The sequence below is a fragment of the Anguilla rostrata genome, chromosome 9 (assembly GCF_018555375.3).
Source record: "Anguilla rostrata isolate EN2019 chromosome 9, ASM1855537v3, whole genome shotgun sequence".
Taxonomy (NCBI): domain Eukaryota; kingdom Metazoa; phylum Chordata; class Actinopteri; order Anguilliformes; family Anguillidae; genus Anguilla; species Anguilla rostrata.
Window position 1 is genome coordinate 32,192,319 of NC_057941.1, and position 8,249 is coordinate 32,200,567.

Consider the following 8,249-nt stretch of genomic DNA (forward strand, 5'->3'; position numbering starts at 1 on the left):
AATGTGGACTGAAGCGCAGCCAGTGTTTGTACTCAGAGAAATCGCAGTTCACCAGGCTATTTACAGACCAGCCCAACATCGCACAAGAGGAAATCTGGTGCTGCGCAATGCTCTGGCAGCCAGTACAGGGGGAATCAATCATTCAATGTTTCAATTGTCAAACGTAATTACAGGACGGAGAAGACATAGAACAAGCGTACCGAACAGCAGAAGGAATCAGGAATACAGCCTCAGGCAGTGGTTCAGAAACTCGGTCCTGGGGACCCCAGCGCCTGCCTCTTTTCAACCATATAATTACAATCATAATTGTTACCTCTGAATTGTAATAAGCTGTTAATTGTTCTTAATTCGACACTTTTAATGCTCATTGAAGGCCATGTCTACTGTATATCAGAAATAGCCATGCGTGTCATGAAAAATACATGCTCCATATTCATATTCCAGGAGTTTAAATACATGAGCAATAAAAGTTAATGCTTTTATTTTCTGCATAATGCTATATGACTAATGATTCCTTCAGAAAAAAAATTCGATTTTTTAAATTGAGTCAGTTAAACACTGGGATTTGACATCAAGAAGAACTTAATCATGTCAAAGTCAAGTAATGGGTTGAATACAGAGCAAATGGCAGTATTCCATACCTGCATTATGTTAAAATATACTTGAGAAAAAAAAATAGCAGAAGAACACAAACATGTCTTCAGCAACCTTAACCTTGAGGAAGAGACTGAGTGTAACAAAACTTCAGTATTACCTGTGTTGCGTTTTTGTTAACTTCAAAATTTGAAAATATAACAACTGTTGCAGCACCACCATGTGGTCAAATGAGTACCACAGTGGGTGCGTGGACCGCCATGGCTGTTTATAGCCCTACATGTATTCCCTGCTGGTTGAAGAAAATTGAATATAGAAATATAGACACCTGAAACTGCATTGCCATGTGTTGCCATGTGGTTTTGCAAGATTTAAATATTTTCTTCAAGTGAATGTTCTAAAAAAAAAATTTTTAAAAGAATTAGTGCAAGTTATGTCAAGCGGTTTAGATGTGTCGCATGTATTTTTAAACGTCGTCATGAAATACGAAGACATAATTTCATCTGTACTGCTTTTTATACAGGGATATCATTTTCTGATGAAATTTATATACAGGTACATGAACTGACTGACTGACTGTGGCTGTTTTGCTTACTTTTAACTGAAATCCCAATATTTTTGTAATATATTTTAAAACAAACATCTGATGAATGAATCAGTGAAAGTTGCATGTTAACCCAGTGGTCTCAGAAGAGATGTTATTGACAAGTCTACCACAAACTCTAATATGGTGGACTTGGCACTTGTAATTTGCAAAAATGATGAGGTATATATGCACCATTTAAATGCTTCTACAGCTCAGCATATGGGTTTATAAGCTTAAAATGTAGTAGCGTTGCTATAGCACCACTATGAGGCCAATCAAAGCCATGTTTTACGACTGAGCACACATTAAAAGTTTGGCAAGATGTTATAAAATATGTATTGTGTAAAGCCACACTGGAGGGGTCTTTACAACAGTAACAGGGTGCATACATACCTATGATGCTTGGTCCCGTAAACAAGAGGGGGTGGGGTGGGGGGGTTAGGTGAGAGGGTTAGGTATTTTATTGTATGAGTGAATTAGTTTGACCAAAGTAGATGGCGTATGCAACTTCTTGCTGTGCATGTTTTGCGCTGATGTTACGTAAGGACATCCCTCTGCTTCAGATCAGGCGCAGGCTTATCACATCTCCATCGATTCTATTACCGTCGCGCGGAGATTTTCCCTTCTGCTGCGGCAGCACCACCGCCAGTCCTCAGAGTCATATCCGTGCCGCTTGAATAATTCATGCGGAAAGCGTGCCGTGGAGCACTCTGTGATGGGCTGCTTGTTGAGCGGGCTTGCATCAAATGAAAAAACACGGCGTGATTGATTGAGAGGCAGGCAGAACGGCACAGACACACAGGCTCCACTAATGTGTCCTGGCAAGCCGACTACAGTGCAAAGCTTGCGCGGGCGGAGCTTTCCAAGCGGACGGCATTTACGCCCTTTCGACAACGATCACCTTTGATCCTGACTCCAGCACAAGCCTGACTCGGTTCAAAAATGTGAAAGTTTGCTAATAGTATCACTTTCATGAACAGTTTTTTTTTTTTCGGTTTGTTTTTTGCTGAGTGGCCTGAAGTAACAGTAAACAGCGAACAAAAATGGCTGCCAAAAGGTATGACACTGAGCAAGTTGACAAGTAGCATAAGACAACGGTCATTTTGTGTTATAATCCATTCCAATAAATTACTTCATAACTTTAGAAAACTGTCCCTAGATTTATCCGCAATAAAAAAAATCACTTGTCTCTTGTCATGCCCATCATAATTAGATCAATGTTATTGGCAAACAGCATAGAACATTCAGTTCAAAATAGTTGCTCCAAAAGTTCACACATAGTTGAACACATTGAATAAATAAAGGCCATACAAAATGTAGGGATGCAAAAACAACTTGAAATGTAGACAAAATGTTTTATACAGATTTCTTCCAAACTTCCAAATAAAAATAAAAAACATTATTTCAAAATGTAGTATGTTGGTTAAACCATATGACATGGCTGGTATACAGCACACCGTATGATACTGGTCTGGTATTTTGTTTCTTAAGGTTCATCTAGGCTACACCGCACAGGTGCACAGCAAAATGTCCGGTGTTAATTCAACTCTTAACAGATAACATTTGATCCCACTATGGAATGTAGGACCAACTGTTGTCTGGTAAAAGTTGAATCAACACTGGCCAGTTTACTGAGTGGCATAAGCAATATGCAGAAGCAGCTTGTATGTTACCATGGGGTCCATCTTTTTGTATCTTGCACTTTTTGTCCAGTGAGATTTCAGTTGTATTTTACTTTAGCTGTAAGATTTAATGTGTCTACAAAAAATCTGAAACAAGTAGGGCGAGCAATATCGTTATTGATACTGCTTCTTACATTTTATCACTAAATTAATTACAGGATCAATTCCATGTTTAAAAAATAAAATAAAATCACACAATTCTGCCTATATCCCAGCTCCTTACATCTCTTCTCCCGCTCCATTTGTTTCATGTTTAATTCTCCTGCAAGGGGGTCGGCCATTTTCTTTCTCCCCTCTCTCAGGTAGACCTTTGTTAGCCCAGTTGTTCTTTGGGAATCATCGGTCGCATTCACAACATCCTGCAAGTGTTCCTATTGTGTATTTGTGTGTTAAATTAGCCGTCACTCCCAGCTAAGCCTATTATTACTTTGTTAAACAGATTGCTGCCATTAAATAGAATTCTGTGAAAAATGAACGTAAACTTGGTCAGTCTTTCTCATTAGGCCTTACATGCTCTAAAACTGAAGTTTTCATCTTGGTCTTGGGGACCCATGGTGTTTGGTAGTTTATGTCAAAGCCAATATCTTATTCTAATAAAGTTTCAGAAAATGTTTTTTGGTTGTAACATTTATAAACATTACTATACATTCTAAAAAAAAATGTTTATTTTATTTTTTACTTTCACATATTCCAGGGATGCACAATGATGGTCCTGGAGGGCTGGTCTATGTACTGGTTTTTGTTCCATTCCGTTTTGCTTTTCGGACAGCTCTACAAACTAAGCTGATTTACCCCTGTACTTGAGTGCAGCTAAATTATTAAGATACACTTGCAGTCTGTGGCTGTTGCTGGTGCTTATACAAACATCACGTCCAGATGTGATTGAGCTTATTCAATAATTATGAGTAGAAGCTGGCACAAAATCTTGAAATGGATCAGCCCTTGTTGTGCACCCCTGACTTATTCCAACATGATGCAAGTTTGACCCATTTGCTCTGTTATTGAACTTCAACAGTTACGCTTCAGTGACCACGTGACCACACTTTCAGCAGTTTGGACTTCAAACATTTAATCTGTGAGTCTAGTACCAAATCAATTAAAAAGCCATTTTTCATATAGCACATCACCGAAAATGAATTGACTGAGCACCGTGGGCAGAACTGAGCCGACTGATGGAAACACTCTAACATAAGAGTGCCGTTAGGTGTCACCTGAGAAAATGTGTGGCCTAACCCATCTGGTCTTGGGAAAACAAAGCCACTTCCCACACCTCTCTAAAAACGCTGGCTTCCCTCGACTTCATTACATCTACTCCAGAGGGGATATCTCGACAGCAGCACCACCCCCCCCCCACCACCCCCACATGCTGCAGTACTTTCGTCCTTATCGCCATGAAAAACCCCCCCTCTACACCAGCGGCACTTCTGTTCAGTACAGAGATAAAAATTTGGGTGGTGCTAGACGAGGGGACTAATCTGAGGGGCCCGGGTGCACCTCATTTGCAAGTTTAGTCACAGCTTGTTCCTCACTTCATTAATCTTGCTTTTTCATTCGTGGACCCTACGCGCCATCCGTGGTATTTCTGATATTAACCATGGACGGCGGTACATAATGAGGTACGAGCTTTCAAACCACTGTAGGAGGACTGCACACCGAAAGATTGCGAAGCTTTCAAAGAAGTGTCTTAGGCAAGAAAGCATTCATTAGTCCCACATATCACCCTGATGTTTAATCTAGCACACATAACGTGCTGAAATTATTCACACCCATGATAAAGATGAGCAACGAGCTGCAAGAAATAAACACAGGTAATTAAATACACTGCAAGCCCAAATAAATAGGAAAATTATATTATTTTATACTAATGCAAGTTCTCAGAGATTTTTTTTTTTTTTTAGCAAATGATATTTGTTTTTCCAAAAAGGAAATACTCATACCCTTCATAATTATTTAAAATACATTTGCAATAACATGCTATGCTTTTAAGTTCGGTTCAGTGTTAGGGAATTGTTTTGTGGTCACCGACGGCTTCCTGTTTCATTAAAGTACACAAATGAGAACACATGCCAATAGGCTTTCTGGAAGAGTTGCCAGAAAAAAAGCCTTTATTAAAGCATAATCAATGATAATCACCTGGAGTTGGCTAAATGGCATTACTTCAATTGGAATGGAGTTGTCAGATGAGACCAATTTGAGCTTTACGAACACAAGCGCTGATTTTGGCATTGACAGAAGAACGCCTATGTTGAAAAAAGAGTCATGCCTATGAAGAAATATGGTGATGGATCTTTGGACCTTATGGGGCTGTTGTTAAGGTACATGCTATCATGAACCCCTGCAAGTACCAAGACGTTTTGGAAAAGTCCTCATTGCTTCATTTTTGCCAGAAAAACTCAAACTCAAAAAGGAATCTTTTAGCAAGACCTTTAATCTTTCATTGCTGATCCCAAACATCTCCAACTCAGCCAAAAAATGGCTTGACCAGATCAAAAAAGTTTTAATTGAGGAGGTACAGATAACCTGGAATTGTGTTCACCAACCTCACAAAATACCATAGAAGATAATTCAGTAGTGTTATCATTGTGAATTAAGGACTCACGAAGTACTAGATAAATACATAACTTAAGTAGTATGTGCTTCTGTTAATTATATCAGTGGAATATTTCCCACATTTATTTGATTTAATTTATTTGATAGACTTCGTTCATTTTTTTAAATCAAAGCAGTGAATAATTTGAGAGCAGTGTATTCTACAGCCCATAAGTAAATCTGCACACACAGCACATCTGCACTGAATCCCCACCATTCTCAAAGACCATTGGGATGACAGGTCAAGTTACGCTTCGACGGGGTGCAATGCCCCATTCCTATACAGCACCGAGAGTTCGGCACTTTTCAGGGTTTCCCTACAGAAATAGGCACAACGATAACAGACTCTCGGCCCTTAAAAACATTTTTGTAAACACTAGAGTCACCAAATGCAGACATTTAGTTAACTAACATTAAGGTGGTTACTTTGCATCGATCAATGCCAGGCACTGCTGTGCTATGTATGAACTTCTTTTCCCTGTTGCTCTATATCTATACCGCTGTTCTAGCATCATGCTAGCGTCTGCCATATAAATAAACAGCCATTTCCAGGTTAGCTGTACCGATAACCACGGGATACATTTAAGCAAGATGAATGAATGAGAGAAGAGAGACTCCATGTGATTACAGGGAAATGTGAAGGACCCGGTATACAGTTTTAGCTAACCTGAGCCACAGACAGGCCTGTCAAATTATGCTTATACATAATTATGGAATCTACGTTCAATTAAATCCCATGCATGACAGCTACTGACACGCAACTACACAGTGTAACATCTTCAAGTGGGCTCTACTGATAAAGTTAATCTAAAGGTAGGGGTACTTTCCTCCTAATTATTCATATAGATTTTTAATGAACAGTTTAATTTACTGGAGCCACATTAGTGGAAGAACCCTTATGAAAAAAGTGCACAAGTTCATTTTTTTAAAGTGTACCTGAAGTAAAATATAATTACAAAGTATAAAGTAAATTTGCACGTTTTAAGTATACTTAAAATATTTCCTGGTACTAAACTTTAAGTATACAATTTATTAACTACTACTAAAATTGTACCCTAAATGGGTCGACTATTAATTTGGCATATTTTAAACCATGCTCTACACTACCGGGGATTTAGTTCAGAAACAAAAGGTAATCAAGGCATACTTTTATAAATGTCTTTTTTTGGAAGGGAAGTCCTCGATCAACCTCTAAGTAGATAACTCAGCAGGGTGGAGCCACATTTAACAGCCAGCAGCAATACCACCCCTGGCCATCGTGATGCAGCTCCAGGTGAACAGTCGCTCAGTTTCATAGTGGATCTGAGTTCAGAGCAGTTTGGAGATGATAATTCTGACCTGAAACATGATTCTGAGACCCCAAATGTTTGGCCTTAGGGGCTCAGATGACTGGTTCTGGAGAGGACAGCAGAGTGCTAAAGCTAACCTGAATGTTACTTCAAAGGGACGTCAGGTTCTGCAGCTCTGAGGAACCCTTGTCCTTCTCACAGAACTGACACTGACATGTCGCTGCTACATTTAGGCAATTTGTGCTCTGTAATTTAGACAGAGCTTCCAGTGGAGCTGTCCAGTCCTATATTTGTGTTCCATTAAGCGGCCGACACAATGAATACATTCGAGAAGGCCACAGATCTTTTTAACAAAAGGGATGATGGGAAGTGGAGTCCACAGCTAAAAAGATAGGCCGGAACAAGTCATCACTAAAAGCTGGCATCCCCTGATCTGGAACTGAAAATGAAAAAGCACTGCGTTCCTTTTTAGATGCCAGAATAACACCGGACCCATTATTTGTTCACCAGGAAAAAAAAACTCACCTCCTTTTTTCAGAAACATAAAACAGAATTCATGTTCGAATCACCCTTCTAAACCGAACTGAGTGCAGATCTCCATCTGCGGCTCTTGGAACAGTTCTTCGCTTCTCAAACCATCTGCTTCACTGTGCATTGGGGTAAGATGCACTGCAGGAAAACTGCATTAATCGTGTTGATAGCTTTCCACTGGATCCTCTCACCATCTCTCCAGTCATTGACACCTGGGGCTAGCACAAATCCCCATTCATCTACAGCACTCGATAGCAACTCCATGTCATTGTCTATATTTTTAATTAACCAGTTTGTTTCGTTGGTATACAAACATGAGGTCAACATAACACTTCAAAGTTCTATAGTGTGCACACTACATCCATTGGAATTCCATACAGCCTCCAAATGGCACAAAGTCTCGAAGATTTGGAAAGCTTCTTTAACACGGAGCTACAGGTGTGCCTAGCTTACGCAGAGCTTGACGCATTAATGCATTTGTAGCATAGTTTTGCATTATTGGGCAAAAGAAAAAAATAACACTTCAGGTGGTAGCTATGTAGCATTTATGAAGACTTTGTATGCATTCATATGAATGACAAAGGGGATCATGGCACTTCATCAGCAAACATAAAAATGAATCCAAGTCCGTAAGTGCAAGCATAAAGTGTTTTTTGCAAGATGCTTCAAGTTTATGGCCCTAGATGCATAATGCTTTATATGAACGGTCATAAACCCCAATAGTATCAATGGCTTAATTCTTTATGACATCACAAGCACAGGCTCTTACCTAGTCACTGAAAAATGCTTCTAGTAAAAACAATAATAAAGACTTCAATCCAGTTATTGCAATTGCTTTACTTAAACTTTGCACAAATTCTTATGTCATGAGTTTCTCCAACATTTCTAGTAAACAAACTGTCATAACTCCACCCTGAATGCTTGTCTTGTTGAAAATATAAACTGAAATACTTATTCAATAGTAACAGTGAAGCTTTT